We start from the raw sequence: 12,470 nt of genomic DNA, 5'->3' as shown, positions 1-12,470 counted from the left end.
TTCGGCTAGGTGCTTTCAATGCTTTCTCTAATCCAATGCCTTAATTAAAAGAGATACATTCTAATCTGCCAACTAGTTGTCTGCAAGGTTCATTCTAATATGCAGAAATGATGAACTAGTAAATCAACAACCCCAGATTCCAGAATGGTTTGTATGATAAAAACAGCTTGTTGTAGTAAGGCCTGTCACAACTAAGAAATAAAGTAAAAATAAAATGGAAAGACTACAACAGAACAAATCAGAAGCTGATTATAACACGCAAGTACACGTACATTCAAACAAAAGACCCCAGCAACATACTTGTAGCAGTAGGCAGTCTCCTTAGTTACATTGAGAGGAAATACTTCATTATGCACACAGTAGCCATAATATAATATGTACACAATATTTTTATGACCCAAAGAACAAGATGCTCACCATGTATTTCAAGTGTTCAAAGCTTGGCCTGCATATCTTCTATACGGCCATCTAAAACTATATAAAACTCAGGTTCACAAAACTCCTATGCTTTTCCAATAAATACTTGACCTAGAAAGTGTACTGAAAATTCCATTCTTGAACCTTTAAAGCATTCTTATAACCCAAAGCTTATATTCCTTTATATACAGATATATAAGGCAAGGTCCGATCAAGCTCGCATCGTATAGTCGTTTGCAGAGATCAATATAAGTTCCAATGTTACCTGGCAGGTGGATCCTTTTCCTCAGTTCCTGCAGAACTACCCTGTCTAAATACTCTGGATATAAACCCATGTCGAGCATTTTGACTGCTGTTTCGGCAGCATCTCCTATATGTCCTCCTTTAATATAACCTCTCAATAACCAGGGTAAAGTTTTCCTCCTACGTAGGGAGCTTGAAACCTTCAACCTAGAAAGCAACCGTGATATTGCACTACTCTCCTGTTGCGGAAGACGACTATCGGATAGAACAAAATCGCAATTGATAATTTGAGAAAATAAAAAATAGAGATAAAGATGACACAAAATTTACGTGAAAAACCCTAAATAATATAGGGTAAAAACCACGGACAACGGTAGAAGAAATTCACTACGAGAAAATAGGAATTACAACATCTCTCGATCTAACAAGGAGAAAACAATGATAATTCTCTCTTGATAAAAAGGAGAAAACAACTCAAGAAACTCTCTAAATTCTCTCTAGTATTGGAAGAAAGCTAAAATGCTTTGGGATGGTTTTGAAGCTAAATGAGATAGGGTATTTATAGCTAAATCTTAAGGACTTAATCTTGTAAATACCCTAAAGTTTAATGACTAGAGTTTGTAATTTGACCATATAAAAAATAAAAAATTATGCACCTAATTTTCGGTGCCTTAATTGCACCTTTCGGTGCACCCATTTATTATTTTTTTTTGACTTTCTACAATCTCCCACTTGAAGATTTAATTGGAACAATCATATCTTCATACCATTCTTTCTACCTTGTACCATCATGTTGCTTACGTCTCTAACAAGCCACAAGAGGATCGACACCAGGTAAATTTATCAGCATTGATTGCTTTCGTCATGAAATCTGCTATGTTGTCTTTGGTATAGATCTTCTGCATATCCACCGTCCCTTCTTCTACCTTTTCACGAATGAAATGGTACTTAACTCGTATGTGCTTTGTCCTTGACTGAAATGCTAGATTCCTTGCTAGATGCAATGCGCTTTGACTGTCACAAAACAGAGAAACATGCTCTTGATTGTGCCCAAGCTCCTCCAATAGCATCTTCAATCAAATTGCTTCTTTACTGGCTTGTGTAGTTGGTACATATTCTGCTTCTATTGTGGATATAGCCACAACTGACTGCAATTTTGAAACCCAGCTTACAGCTCTACCAGCAACTTTGAACACATATCCTGTAGTAGATTTGCTTTTATCCAAATCCCCTGCATAGTCAGAATCGACATACCCATTTATAAGTAAATTTGATCCTCCGTAACATAATGCAACATTTGAGGTCCCTTTGATGTATCTAAGGATCCTCTTTAATGTATTCCAATGCTCTATGCCTAGATTCTCCATGTACCGACTAACCACTCCCACTGCTTGTGCAATGTCTGGTCTTGTGCATATCATAGCGAACATTAAACTACTCACTGCTGATGCATACGGTACTCGAGACTTCTCCATCCTCTCTTCTTCACTGCTAGGACTCATACTAGAAGATAATTTGAAGTTAATAGGAAGAGGGATAGAAATTGACTTACAATCTTGCATGTTGAATCGTGATAAGATCTTCTTCAAGTAATTCTTTTGTGAAAGCCAAATCTTTCTCTTACTTCTGTCTCGATGAATTTGCAACCCTAGAATCTTGTTTGCTGATCCCAAGTCCTTCATTTCAAATTCCCTAGCCAGTTGTGCCTTCAATTCTTCAATATGATCTTTGTTGGGTCCTGCAACCAACATGTCATCCACATACAACAGCAATATAACAAAATCGTTATCACCAAACCTCTTGAAATAAGCACAAGGGTCTGCATTAAGTATGTTGTATCCAAGGCACATAATGAAGGAATCAAATCTCTTATAACAACACCTCGGCGCCTGCTTTAGACTATACAGAGATTTGTTCAACCTGCAAACCAAGTTCTTCTTTTCTTTTTCTTCAAAACCTTCAGGCTAGAGCATGTAAATCTATTCTTCAATATTTCCATGAAGAAAAGCAGTTTTAACAACTAGCTGCTCTAGATGCAAGTTCAATGTAGCAAACATTGCCAAGACTACTCGAACTGTTGTTAGTCGCCACAGGAGAAACAATCTGATTAAAATCAATACCTTCTTTTTGAGCATATCCTTTGACCACCAGTCTTGCACGATACCTCTCCACTTGATCGTCACCATTTTGCTTAATTTTGAAGACCCATTTGTTACCAATTGTCTTCCTCCCTTGTGGTAGTGGCACAAGGTCCCATATATTATTTTTATGAAGGGATTCGAATTCTTCTTGCATTGCCATCATCCACAGTGAAGCATCTGAGTTGTTTATTGCCTCTTGGTATGTTGATGGCTCACCGTTCTCTGTTAAAAGGCAGTATGCAACATTTCCTTCTATAACATAATATGAGTGCCAATTGGGACATCTTCTCACACGATATGATTGACGAGTTTTTGGAGCTTCATAACTCTCTGGTTCTTGTTCATTATGTGCTCGTTCTGCTTCAGAAGAATCTCCTTGTTCAACCTTTTTTTCCACATGTATCTGTGTAGTCTCTGACTTTTCAGCGTTATCATCGTCTTCTTTTCTTTGTAGTTTATCCTCTACAAAGATAACATCCATACTGATGATCACTTTGCGGGCAGTGGGATCCCACAAGTGATACCCCTTTACACCATCAGCATACCCCAAGAATTTGCATTTCCTAGATTTTGGATCCAGCTTTGAAATTTCTTGGGAGTTGTACATCATGTACACTATACTTCCAAATACATGGAGGTTTGAATAATCAGTTGGTTTACCAGTTCACATCTCCATTGGTTTATTTAGCTCTATTGCAGTTGATGGAGCTCGATTCACCAAATAACAGGCGGTATTGACTGCTTCTGCCCAAAATGATTTTTCTAAGCCTGCATCCCTCAACATTGCTCTTGTTCTTTCTAACAAAGTTCTGTTCATCTGCTCTGCCACTCTATTTTTTTTAGGAGTGTTCGCCACTGTGAACTGTCTTTTGATGCATTCTTTCCTGTAAAAGTCATCAAATTCTTCGCTTGTGTATTCTCCTCCATTATCTGTTCTGAAACACTTGATCTTATTTCCATAATCAAGTTCTACCCGCGCTTTGAAGTTTTTGAAAGTTGAAAACACGTCCGACTTCTGTTTAATAGGGTACACCCAATATCTCCTGGAATAGTCATCAATAAATGAGATAAAATATTTTGCTCCGCCTAGGGATGTAACTGGTGCTTGCCATACGTCAGAGTGAACCAATTCTAGAACACTTTTGCCTCTAGAATTTGATGTGTTGAATTTCAACAGGTGCTGCTTACTTGTTATGCAATGCTCACACAAAGGAAGTGATATCTTTGCTAAGACTGGAAGTATATTTTGCTCCACAAGGACTTTAATTCCTTGTTCTGACATGTGTCCAAGTTTCTGATGTCATAGCATTGTAGAATCTGAACTACCTAAGGCAACAGAGGCTTCTACTTCTAGCAAAGTCTCTCCCTTCAGTATGTACAAGTTTGCTGCTATCTTTTCACCTTTCAGCACCACAAGCGCTCCACGGAACACCTTCATGATTCCTTTACGTGTTTCAATCTTGTTTGCATTATTATCCAACAATCCGTAGGATAATAAATTTTTCTTCAGGCCTTTCACGTGCCGCACATCTCGAACAACTTTAATTGTTCCATCATACATCTTCAATTTGATGGTTCCCACGCCAATGATCTCTAAGGTATGATCATTGTAACTATACACAGATCCTCATGAGACATGTTCATAATGATGGAACCATTCTCTTCTTGAGGTCATGTGATATGTTGCTCCCGAATCAATGAGTCATATGTCTGCATATCTCTTTCTACCTTCCACGGTGGTTGACGCTTCACATCATAGAGCATCTCCATCATCTGAAGTGTTTGCAATATTGCCTTGTGGATTGGAGTTTTTATTTAGACTCTAACAATCCTTCTTCAAGTGACCCTACTTTCCACAGTTGTAGCACTTTAAATTCTTCTTGCTTCTCGACTTCGATCTACCATGTTTGTGACTACTGCTTTGGCCACGTTCTGTTGATCTCCCTCTCATCATTGTCAACGCTTCTGCTTGTTACAGATTTACTTGTATGTCTTCATTATTCTTGCGCCGATTTTCTTCTTGTAGAATAGCAGCTGCAACGTCATCGAAGACTAGACTGGTGACATTACTGTTTGCCAAGTTGATGATGAGTTGGTCATACGAATCCGATAGACTTTGAAGTAGAAGTTCAGCAAGTTCTTGTTCTCCTATTTTACAGCTTAAGGATGTAAGCTGAGAAAATAAAGTGTTAAGTGTATTTAAGTGCTCCGTCACTGAAGTATATTCTGGCATCCGGAGATTGTACAATTTCTTCTTAAGGAAAATTTTATTGTGCAACGATGTGGCCTCGTACAATTTGGTGAAATGATCTCATATCTCCTTAGCTATCTTTTTCTCCTCGATGCTTGACAATACTTCATCTGCTAATGCTAGATGAAAGTTTGTCATAGCATTCCCGTCCATTTCGATCCATTTGTTGTCGTCTATGAAATCTATCGGCCTTTCAGTGATAGCTTCTAGACAACCGTCTTTCCTCAGGATGGCCTTCATCTTCAATTTCCACAATGAGAAATTTCTTCCATTAAAATTTTCAATATCAAATTTCATTGTCATAGCTTCTAGATAGCTCCCACTATTTCACTATCGTGAATAGTTCTCTGGAACCTTCAAAGAATATGTAATACCTTCTTACTTTCTTATGTTGGAAGATCCACCTTTTGGTGGCAACCACAAAGATAATAAGCAGATATTACACACTCATATCTGGCTCTGATACCAATTGTTGCTGAAGACGACTATCGGATAGAGCAAAATTACAACTGATAATTTGAGAAAATAAAAAATAGAGATAAAGAGGACACAAAATTTACGTAGAAAACCCCTAAATAATATAGGGTAAAAACCACGGACAACGGTAGAAGAAATTCACTATGAGAAAATAGGAATTACAACCTCTCTCGATCTAATAAGGAGAAAACAATGATAATTCTCTCTTGATAAAAAGGAGAAAACAACTCTCAAGAAACTCTCTAAATTCTCTCTAGTATTGGAAGAAAGCTAGAATGTTTTGGGATGATTTTGAAGCTAAATGAGATAGGATATTTATAGCTAAATCTTAAGGACTTAATCTTGTAAATACTCTAAAGTTTAATGACTAGAGTTTGTAATTTGACCATATAAAAAATTAAAAAATTATGCACCTAATTTTCGGTGCCTTAATTGCACCTTTCGGTGCACCCATTTATTATTATTATTTTGACTTTCTACATCTTCTTCTAGGAAGCACAAATAGCTAAAACAATGTCATAAAGGTCTCCATCAGCCTCTTCGCCAGCAAGCTTCATCTCCCACAACTGTCTTTCGGCTCCAAGTTCATGACCAGCACAAATATACATCGCAAGAAGCCTCTCATGGATCAACCCATTAATTGAAGAAACTTCCTTCTTGAATGGCCCAATTAGACAATTTAATGCCATCAGCAAGATCAGATTGATACTTTTCTATAAACTATATTTTCCATTTCAAGTTCAGTAACCAAGCTAGACCTTGCAAAACCTTTCAACTTTCGCAAGGCTTTTGCAAATTCTTTATGCTCTTTTACTATTGCTGTCATTGCAATGAGGTAGCTGTAAATCTCAGGCTTCAAACTGTTGAAAATTCAATGCACCTTTCGGTGCAAGTTGAAATTAGAGAAAAAAATAAATTAAATCCATCGAAATATGGTAAGTCAAAAAAGGGGTTGTAATTTTTGAAAATGAGAAAGAGCAAATTATAAATTTTAGTCACTAAAGTTTAGGGTATTTACGAATTAGACCTTAAAACTTCAACTATAAATACCCTAGCTCATTTAGCTTCAAAACTATCCCAAAACATTCTAGTTTTCTTCCAATACTAGAGAGAATTTAGAGAGTTTCTTGAGAGTTGTTTTCTCCTTTTTATCAAGAGAGAATTATCATTGTTTTCTCCTTATTAGATCGAGAGAGGTTGCAATTCCTATTTTCTCATAGTGAATTTGTTCTACCGTTGCCCGTGGTTTTTACCCTATATTATGTAGGGGGTTTCCACGTAAATTTTGTGTAATCTTTATCTCTATTTTTTATTTTCTCAAATTATCAGTTATGATTTTGCTCTATCCGATAGCCGTCTTCTGCAACAATTGGTATCCGAGCCAGATTTGAGTGTGTAATATCTGCTTATTGTCTTTGTGGTTGCCACCAAAAGCTGGATTCTTCAACATAAGAAAGTAAGAAGGTATTACCCATTCTTTGAATATTCTAGAGAACTATTCACGATAGTGAAATAGTGAGAGCTATCCGTAAAAGAAGCTATGGCAATGAAATTTGATATTGAAAAATTCAATGGGAGAAATTTCTCATTGTGGAAATTGAAGATGAAGGCCATCCTGAGGAAAGACGGTTGTCTAGCAGCTATCAGTGAAAGGCCGATAGATTTTACAGATGACAACAAATGGATCGAAATGGACGGAAATGCTATGGAAAACTTTCATCTAGCATTAGCAGATGAAGTATTGTTAAGCATCAAGGAAAAGAAGACAACTAAGGAGATATGGGATCATCTCACCAAATTGTACGAGGCCACATCGTTGCATAATAAAATTTTCCTTAAGAGGAAATTGTACACTCTCCGTATGCCAGAATCTACTTCAGTGACGGAGCACTTAAACTCACTAAACACGTTTTTTTCTCAGCTTACATCCTTAAGATGTACAATAGGAGAACAAGAACGTGCTGAACTTCTACTTCAAAGTCTACTTGATTCGTATGATCAACTCTTCATCAACTTGACAAACAGTAATGTCACCAGTCTAGTCTTCGATGACATTGCAGCTGTTGTTCTCCAAGAAGAAAATCGGTGCAAGAACAATGAAGACATACAAGTAAATCTGCAACAAGTAGAAGCATTGACAACGATGAGAGGGAGATCAACAGAACGTGACCAAAGCAGCAGTCACAAACATGGTAGATCGAAGTCGAGAAGCAAGAAGAATTTAAAGTGCTACAACAGTGGAAAGAAGGGTCACTTGAAGAAGGATTGTTGGAGTCTAAATAAAAACTCCAATCCACAAGGTAATACCGCAAACACTTCAGATGATGGAGATGCTCTATGCTGTGAAGCGTCAACCACCGTGGAAGGAAGAAAAAAATATGCAGACATATGGCTCATTGATTTGGGAGCAACATATCACATGACCTCAAGAAGAGAATGGTTCCATCATTATGAACCTATCTCAGGAGGATTTGTGTATAGTTGCAATAATTATGCCTTAGAGATCGTTGGCGTGGGAACCATCAAATTGAAGATGTATGATGGAACAATTAAAGTTGTTCGAGATGTGCGGCACGTGATAGGTCTGAAGAAAAATTTATTATCCTACAGATTGTTGGATAATAATGCTAGCAAGATTGAAACACGGAAATGAATCATGAAGGTGTTCCGTGGAGCACTTGTGGTGCTGAAAGGTGAAAATATAGCTGCAAACTTGTACATGTTGAAGGAAGAGACATTGCTAGAAGTAGAAGCCTCTGTTACCTCATGTAGTTCAGATTCTGCAATACTATGGCATAAGAAACTTGGACACATGTCAGAACAAGGAATGAAAGTCCTTGTGGAGAAAAAGCTACTTCTAGGCTTAACAAATGTATCACTTACTTTATGTGAGCATTGCATAACAACTAAGCAGCACCGATTGAAATTCAACACATTAAATTCTAGAGGTAAAAGTGTTCTAGAATTGGTTCACTCTGACGTATGGCAAGCACCAGTAACATCCCTAGGCGTAGCAAAATACTTTGTCTCATTTATTGATGACTACTCCAGGAGACGTTGGATGTACCCTATTAAGACGAAGTCAGACGTGTTTTCAACTTTCAAAAACTTCAAAGCGCGGGTGGAACTTGATTCTGGAAATAAGATCAAGTGTTTCAGAACAGATAATGGAGGAGAATACACAAGCGAAGAATTTGATGACTTTTGTAAGAAAGAAGGCATCAAAAGACAGTTCACAGTGGCGAACACTCCTCAACAAAATAGAGTGGCAGAGCGGATGAACAGAACCTTGTTAGAAAGAGCAAGAGCAATGTTGAGGGATGCAGGCCTAGAAAAATCATTTTGGGCAGAAGCAGTCAATACAGCCTATTATTTGGTGAATCGAGCTCCATCAACAGCAATAGAGCTGAAGACACCAATGGAGATGTGGACTGGAAAACCAGCTGATTATTTAAACATCCATGTATTTGGAAGTATAGTGTACGCGATGTACAACTCCCAAGAAATTTCAAAGCTGGATCCAAAATCCAGGAAATGCAAATTCTTGGGGTATGCTGATGGAGTAAAGGGGTATCGCTTGTGGGATCCCACTGCCCACAAAGTGATCATCAGCAGGTATGTTATCTTTATAGAAGATAAACTACAAAGAAAAAGAATACGATAATAGCGCTGAAAAATCAGAGACTACACAGATACATGTGGAAAAGGAGTTTGAACAAGGAGATTCTTCTGAAGCAGAACCAGCACATGATGAACAAGAACCAGAGAGTTCTGAAGCTCCAAGAACTCGTCAATCAGATCTTGTGAGAAGACGTCCCAATTGGCACTTGGATTATGCTATAGAAGGTAATATTGCATACTGCCTTTTAACAGAGGACGGTGAGCCATCAATATACCAGGAGGTAATAAATAGCTCAGATGCTTCACTGTGGATGATGGCAATGCAAGAAGAAATCGAAGCCCTTCATAAAAATAATACATGGGACCTTGTGCCACTACCACAAGGAAAGAAGCCAATTGGTAACAAATGTGTCTTCAAAATCAAGCGAAATGGTGACGATCAATTTGAGAGGTATCGTGCAAGACTGGTGGTCAAAAGATATGCTAAAAAAGAAGGTATTGATTTCAATGAAATATTTTCTCCTGTGGTTCGACTAACAACAGTTCGAGTAGTTTTGGCAATGTGTGCTACATTGAACTTACATCTAGAGCAGCTAGATGTTAAAACAGATTTTCTTCATGGAAATCTTGAAGTAGATATATTTATATGCTCTAGCCTGAAGGTTTTGAAGAAAAAGAAAAGATGAACTTGGTTTGCAGGTTGAACAAATCTCTGTACGGTCTAAAGCAGGCGCCGAGGTGTTGGTATAAGAGATTTTATTCTTTCATTATGTGCCTTGGATACAACATACTTAACGCAGACCCTTGTGCTTATTTCAAGAGGTCTGGTGATAACGATTTTGTTATATTGCTATTGTATGTAGATGACATATTGGTTGCAGGACCCAACAAAGATCATATTGAAGAATTGAAGGCGCAACTGGCTAGGGAATTTGAAATGAAGGACTTGGGATCAACAAACAAGATTCTAGGGATGCAAATTCACCGAGACAGAAGTAATAGGAAGATTTGGCTTTCACAAAAGAATTACTTGAAGAAGATCTTTGTCAAGATTCAACATGCAAGATCGTAAGCCAATTTCTACCCCTCTTCCTATTAACTTCAAATTATCCTCTAGTATGAGTCCTAGCAGTGAAGAAGAGAGGATGGAGATGTCTCGAGTACCGTATGCATCAGCAGTGGGAAGTTTAATGTTCGCTATGATATGCACAAGACCAGACATTGCACAAGTAGTGGGTGTGGTTAGTCGGTACATGGTGAATCCAGGCAAAGAGCATTGGAATATATTGAAGAGGATCCTGAGATATATCAAAGGGACCTCAAATATTGCATTATGTTACGGAGGATCAAACTTATTAATCATTGGGTATGTAGATTCTGACTATGCAGGGGATTTGGATAAAAGCAAATCTACTACAGGATATGTGTTCAAAGTTGCTGGTGGAGCTGTAAGCTGGGTTTCAAAATTGCAGTCAGTTGTGGCTACATCCACAACAGAGCAGAATATGTAGCAGCTACACAAGCCAGTAAAGAAGCAATTTGGTTGAAGATGCTGTTGGAGGAGCTTGGGCACAATCAAGAGTATGTCTCTCTGTTTTGTAACAGTCAAAGCGCCTTGCATCTAGCAAGGAATCCAGCATTTCATTCAAGGACAAAGCACATACAAGTTTAGTACCATTTCATTCATGAAAAGGTGGAAGAAGGAACGGTAGATATGCAGAAAATCCATACCAAAGACAACATAGCAGATTTCATGACAAAGGCGATCAACGCTGATAAATTTACTTGGTGTCGATCCTCTTGTGGCCTGTCAGAGACCTAAGCAACATGAAGGTACTAGGTAGAAAGAATGGTATGAAGATATGATTGTTCTAATCAAATCTTCAAGTGGAAGATTGTTGAAAATTCAATGCACCTTTCGGTGCAAGTTGAAATTGGAGAAAAAAATAAATTAAATCCACCGAAATATAGTAAGTCAAAAAAGGGGTTGTAATTTTTTAAAATGAGAAAGGGCAAATTACAAAGTTTAGTCACTAAAGTTTAGGGTATTTACAAATTAGTCCTTAAAACTTCAACTATAAATACCCTAGCTCATTTAGCTTCAAAACCATCCCAAAACATTCTAGCTTTCTTCCAATACTAGAGAGAATTTAGAGAGTTTCTTGAGAGTTATTTTCTCCTTTTTATCAAGAGAGAATTATCATTGTTTTCTCCTTGTTAGATCGAGAGAGGTTGTAATTCCTATTTTCTCATAGTGAATTTCTTCTACCGTTGCCCGTGGTTTTTACCCTATATTATTTAGGGGTTTTTCACGTAAATTTTGTGTCATCTTTATCTCTATTTTTTATTTTCTCAAATTATCAGTTACGATTTTGCTCTATCTGATAGCCATCTTCTGCAACACAAACCGAATTCTATAAGGTCAATCACCAATCTGATAACATCCCCATAGTTACCCTCAACCTGGCAGAATATAGGTAAATCAACCATTTCATCTCGAATCAAAGCTTTATGAGTTTAGTTCACTTTGTTTAACAAATCTAGTGCTTATAGTTTTATTGTTTGAATTTTGATTGTGTAGTGGCAAACTTAGTTTGATGAAGAAAAAAAACAGTAGCTAAATATTTTCGTTCCAGACATTTTTTAGAGTGATTCATTCTGATTATTTTGATTTCATCATTAATTTTCCATATCAATTGATTGTAAGAAAGAACAAGTCAACAACATAAACTTCGGTTACCGATCAGGTTGTATCTTTCCTTGTTAATATATTTGTTTTATTATTTACTTGCTACTATATTTATTTTATTGATTTCTTTTAAATATGTTACCTCAAAAACAACCATCAGGTGCGAAAACGAAAAAAACAAGAATGAATAAAAAATACAATACAAGTATAGGGGCATAAAATTATTATCTCGTCCAGAACATTAAAATTCATTGTACCGGCCTGACTAATAATCTCTCCCTTCCTGAGAAAAGTAAACTAGAACTAACTGTAACTCTCTTGATGACAACTTATCATTCATTTCTTCAAGAACATCAGAGGGTTCCCTAGCCATTCTCTCAAATTCCTCAATTGCCTCGAAGAAGAATTCGCTCATTTCATCTTCATCATCTCTCGTTACATATTGGTCTAATTCCACCGACGTGAAGATACTAAATTTTGGTTGTCTTCTTCTAAGAACAAAATTTGGATATCGGTGGCTGCAGTCGGTGGTCTGAATTGTTCCAAGACTGTGTTTTGAAAAGAAAGTTTGATAAAATTAAGGTGCCACAAAGCGGTGCCAATGAAAAGGCAAAGATAATTCAGTCAACGA

The 12,470-nt window shown here is 37.2% G+C and overlaps 1 pseudogene; it reads right to left on the bottom strand.

The window, feature by feature from the left end:
- Positions 1–295: 295 nt before the first annotated feature.
- Positions 296–12,254, bottom strand: LOC120148398 (annotated as a pseudogene).
- Between the last annotated feature and the right edge of the window lie 216 nt (positions 12,255–12,470).

The sequence above is a fragment of the Hibiscus syriacus genome, unplaced genomic scaffold, assembly GCF_006381635.1.
Source record: "Hibiscus syriacus cultivar Baekdansim isolate YM2019G1 unplaced genomic scaffold, ASM638163v2 tig00110956_pilon, whole genome shotgun sequence".
NCBI lineage: Eukaryota > Viridiplantae > Streptophyta > Magnoliopsida > Malvales > Malvaceae > Hibiscus > Hibiscus syriacus.
The sequence above is the reverse complement of the archived record's forward strand: the minus strand, read 5'-3'. Positions and strand labels throughout refer to the sequence as shown.